This window comes from Octodon degus, unplaced genomic scaffold (genome assembly GCF_000260255.1).
Source record: "Octodon degus isolate 3935 unplaced genomic scaffold, OctDeg1.0 scaffold00027, whole genome shotgun sequence".
Lineage (NCBI taxonomy): Eukaryota > Metazoa > Chordata > Mammalia > Rodentia > Octodontidae > Octodon > Octodon degus.
This window is the reverse complement of record NW_004524603.1, coordinates 12,358,210-12,363,859: the sequence shown is the minus strand read 5'-3', so window position 1 is coordinate 12,363,859 and position 5,650 is coordinate 12,358,210.

Below are 5,650 nucleotides of genomic sequence, written 5' to 3'. Positions count from 1 at the left end.
GTGGCAGCTGCTCTAAGAGCATTTACTAGCTGGCAGAGTACCCACTGTTTGTCCAAGTTCTACAAGGGATACTTAAAAGCTTGAACAAGATTACCTAGTGCTTTACATTAAAGGTTTTAAATTCTACAACTTATCTCTTATGCGTCTAAATGATGAGACCTAGGAGAAAAGGTTAAATCCTCCCTCACACTAAATGTGTTTTGGTCCCATAAGTGTGCTACTCTTGGAATAATGCCCTCTGGTGTCACCCAGAAATCGGTTCTCTCCACTATGTCTCAGGTTTAGCCTCCCGAAGGAGACCTGCCCAGAACACTAAGCCAGGACATGGCTTTTATATGTGTTCTCCTGGATGGACATAGTCTTCTTTGCCTCATCTGACCCAGAGACGGGGTATGTGTCCTATTTAAAATGACTTCCCTGTCTTCAGCATTAACAAACACTCACTTTTAAGGGCTTCACTTAGTTGGAACAGTCTATAGAGTTTTCCTAATCCTACATGCCCCTAAAAAGGAAAGTACAAAGAGGTAGGAAAATTAGGAGTAAGGTCAAAGAAAGAAAACTGAAACAGATCAGACCTAACATTTCCTCTAGCATGTAGAAGAGGTTTAGAACCAGTCTATCTCAGTGAAACCTGTCCTACAAGTCTTTTAAGAATGGTTGCCGGCCTAATATCATTTAATTGGCAAAAGGAGTCCCATGTTTCATATACAGGCATGTACATCTTCTTAGTCTGAGCTCGCTAAAAGTCCCATTTTACAGAAATTTACATAAAATTCACTTTATAACTTTACTCTCTCTAGTGCTATCATCTAAAGTCAAGCAAGGAGTACCAGTACATATAGCATCTAGTTCAAATGCAACATATACAAGTACAAAATAGTCATAAAATGTCTCATTAGAGAAATAGCATAATCTTGTATCTTTTCCGTATTTTAATTTAGATTTACCAACAACATTCTGAACAATATTTTAACAAAACCATATAAAGACAAACCATAAGCAATTGTAAACAGTTTTATCAGTACTATGAGACAAAACATGAGCAATTATGAGCAATGGGCAGACATATCAAAAATTGAAGCATAAAAATCTGTTACTTAAGCAAGTTCTTATCCAGAATTTATGAAAGAAAAGCAAACTCATACCTCCATCCAGTGATCTCGGTGGGACCTCCAAATGATATAGGGAGAAAAACTGATCTTGAGTACGTGACCTTCAAACAATATACAGAACCTCTAAATGACATAGGGAAAAATGATCTCCCGACCTGATATGGAAGAGTTTGTGTTCTCTAAAACCGAAGAATGTATTTTAGGAACAATTAGAGGTTATGAACAGAACATATTTATTGAGGGAAAGAAAGCTCTTGTCTAAGAGAAGGACAGGAGGGAGGCCCAAGCGGGTAGTTCCCCAGGAAGCTATCTCTTTCCAGGACTTTTATAGTGTAAAACCATGTGGGGCTAAGGTGGAGAGAAAGGGAACTCGCTTAGGTGGATGTAGGGTGGGACAAAACTATGGTCAACCAATGGGATTACAAGCACCATTGCTCAGGTAAAACTGATTTAAGTCCAGGACCAAATGGGAAATCGAGTCACATAGCAAGCGGGCATGAATGTAAAACAGGACCTCATCCGGTTCCCATCAGATAATCATTCTTTCTGGCTTTTTTAGGGTAATGATCAATCCCAGATGCTGTTCTTTAGGAAGGTTAGCATTTGTTTGATCTTTAGGTCTGGCTCAGAGCAAGAGCATGTGTCCCTCCCACAGTTGTAAGGTATCTTGTCTTGTGTGTTATCTCATTCGAGGGCCTGGCTCTGTCTGACTGCTTATAATATTTCTATCTAACTCAGCTGCCTGTAACACTTTTAATGGGACTCCCTTGGCTCCGAACCAAATCTTAGGCCCCTATCTCTCAGAACCATTGGCTACGTAACCGAGACTTGTTACCATGGACAGGTCCATCTGCAGTGGTGCCAGAAGATAATTTGTAATTTGTAATTCGCATTGGGTGCACTTTTTGTATTTGGTCCCTGAGAGGTGTCAGATGTGACTTAAGCCTCCTTGGACGTTCCCTGGGCTAGACATTGCTGGGGACTTGTTAATAGTACCAGGGACTTCTTGGTACTTTGGGTTTCAATTCATGTTCATTGTTCTTGTCTTGGTCCGTCTTTGTCTCCGTCTTGTGTTTTGTGTCGAGATGGGTCAGTCTGCTTGTGCTTCTTTGTCGCCATTGCAACTTGTTCTTAAACACTTTAAAGATTTCAGGACTCGTTCTCAACTTCTCAAGTAGACCCAGTTTATCCAGGAAAACTCTAAACTGACCCTCTCTTGGGGTCTCCTGGCCTCCAGAAGGCACTTTTAATCTTTCAGTCTCTCACCAGGTCTGGAGAATCACCTTTGGAAATCTGGGACACGCTGATCAGGTCCCTCACATTCAGGCTTGAATTGATCTTGTCCATGACCCTCTGAGTGGCTCAAGTTTTGCTGTTCTGGACGCTGTTCCTGGATGACTAGACTAACCCTAACCCTAACCCTAACCCTAAGACTAACCCTAAGACTAATTTTTTTTTCACGAAGAGAATGGGCTTTATTGGTCCTGCAAGGGTGTGGTCCTGGCGGGCAGGACCCTAACCCGGATGGACCCCCCCCCCCCAAGAAAGGGTCAATTTAGAGTTTTCCTGGATAAACTGGGTCTCCAAGTGCTTAGGTAATCTTGTTCAAGCCTTTAAGAATCCCTTATAGAACTTGGACAAATAGTGGGTACTCTGCCATCCTTTTGGATGACTAGCCAATTCCACATGGTTGCACTGGCAGTTCCAAATGATAAGCAGCGGCTGTGACCCCTGACCATCCCCCTTAGAACCTGCTCTTTCTGTCTGCCACCCAGTACACAGATAAATTCATTATGCAGTTGTTAAAATGTTTGTCAAAATGTATTGGTGAATCTAAAGCCAAAACATGGAAATGTTATAAGGTGATGATATTTCTCTAATAGGACATTTTATGACTATTTTGAACTTGTATATGTTGCATTTGAACTAGATGCTAAATGTACTGGTATTCCTTGCTTGGAGAGTAATGTTAGTAAGCCTCCTAGTAGATTTTATGTAAACTTCTGTAAAATGGGACCTTTAAGTCTAGCTCAGACTTAGAAAATCTACATGCCTGTATATAAAACACGGGACTCCTTTTGCCAATTAAATGACATTAGGCCAGCAACCATTCTTAAAGACTTGGAGGACAGGTTTCACAGAGATGGACTGGTTCTGATTCCCCTCTACATGCTAGAGGAAATGTCAGGCCTGATCTGTTTCAGTTTCCTTTCTTTGACCTTACTCCTAATTTTCCTACCTCTTTGTACTTTTCTTTTTAGGGGCATGTAAGATTAGGAAAACTCTATAGACTGTTGCAACTAACTGAAGCCCTTAAAAGTGAGTGTTTGTTAATGCTGAAGACAGGGAAGTCATTTTAAATAGGACACATACCCCGTCTCTGGGTCAGATGAGACAAAGAAGACTATGTCCATCCAGGAGAACACATATAAAAGCCATGTCCCAGCTTAGTGTTCTAGGTGGTTTCCTTCAGGAGGCTAAATCTGAGGCACAGTGGAGAGCAATGACTTTTCGGTGACACCAGAAGAAGCTATCTCGAAAATCAGCAAATTTATGGGACCAAAACACATTTTGTGTAAAGGAGGATTTCCAACCTTTTCTCCTAGGTCTATATATTATTTAGGTGCATAAAAGGTAAGTTATAGACTTAAAACCTTTACTGCAAAGTGCTTAGGTAATCTTGTTCAAGCTTTTAAGTATCCCTTATAGAACTTGGACAAACAGTGGGTACTCTGCCAGCTAGTAAATGCTCTTAGAGCAGCTGCCACTCTTTGAAGCAGAGGATGGGTTTCCCTAGGTACTCTTTGGTGAATCCCCATTGAAGCCTATGGCTGATGGAATGTTGATCTGAGAAACTGCTGGATTCCTTTCTGGAGACATCTCTAGTTGTGTGAGCCAACAGCAACTGAGAACACCTGAGGAGTGATGACCAGGGCTACTCTCTGGTGGACACCTAAAGGTGCTTGGTGGAAACTGGCTCTTGACCACTGAAAGATCTCCTTACCTGTTGTACTTTTTTCTCTCTTTCTGCAAGTAAAATAATAATTCTACCTGGGCTATTCAGTAGAGCAACTTAATGAGTCACTCCTTCAGAAATTAGGCTGAGGCAGCTTGCAATAGTTTACATTCTGCAGCGGCTGTCAAAGAAATGACTTACATTTGTGTGTTAACATTAAGAGTAAAAAATAAATTTTTGTCAGCCTTAAAGTAATGTGTTTTTACCAACAAGTAAAATGTGATTGCTAGATGATAAATATAAGTTTCACCTGTGAGCTTCAAGTTTAAGTCTTGTCCAGTTGCTATTAATGTTTACATAGGTGATGGAGACTTGGCTCAGAGCACGGGGCCATATCCCTCCAGTCTATTGTTCTATCTATGTGTAGAAGTGATCTTCATAGCCTGAGAATTACTCCCTTCCAATTGACCTTTAATGCCATAGTGATGCTTCCTTCTGTACAGACTCCTATCCCCAGCAAATGGAATGCAGAGAAAAATATCAACTATGATGCTATTTTATAACTAGAAAGATGATGTAAAAAATGATAAAAATGTCTTATGTTCAGATTTGGTTTGCATTAAGAAGGTTTTTGTTATTTAAGTTTTAAAATGTAGATACAAACAACAGGAGAACCAGGCAGTTCGGCCTCACCCACAGTTACTAAAAGTAATGTTTCCCCTATTTGCATTTCAAAAGGGTGGGCTTCTAGAACAGCTGTAATCTAAGCCCTTACAAGGCTATACTCATCCTCTGCTGTTTATGCAAGCTTTTCAAGGATAATATCTTTTTAAAAAGTAAAAAGACAGTTTAGAACTTCCAGAGTTTGTGCCTTTTTCTCTGTGACCTGAAACAGATGTCAGATTTAAAAGTCTTTAGATGACCCTGATAAGTACACTGATGCTTTTAGAGGATTTATTCAGATTTATAAAATAGATTGAAAAGATGCAATGTTAATCTTAAATCAAGCTTTGATTTCTATAAAAGGCAGGTAGCATTACAAGTTGATGTTTCATTTGGAGATAAATGTCATATTGTTAATTTTAAACAACCAAAAGATAGAGAGCCAGTCTAACTTGGTTTAACTATAACAGGGACTACCTACTCCCCCTGGAGCCCAAGTAGTCAGACCCCTGCTGGCCAAATAATCATGCAGGAGACTGTAATAAAAAATATTTTCTTTTTCTTTTTTAACATTTATTTGTGTGTGTGTGTGTGTGTGTGTGTGTGTGTGTGTGTGTGTGACCAGCTCAGCCCACCAGGGGGCAGGGCTGGCTGGCATGTGGTGCTGGGGGATCGAACCGTGGTCCCTCTGCTTTGCCAAGCTTATTCCAAGTAGGTGCTTTAGACCACTGAGCCATCTCACCAGCCCCTAAAAAATATTTTCTAGTGTGTATTTATTTATTTATTTATTTATTTTTTCTAGTGTATATTCTTAAAGGTCTAAAAAACTAGAACCAAACCTTCTAGTTATTTTAAATTTTAGCTATTTACCAGGAGAAAGATAAACATCCCTCTGATTTCTTGTAATGTTTAATAGAGA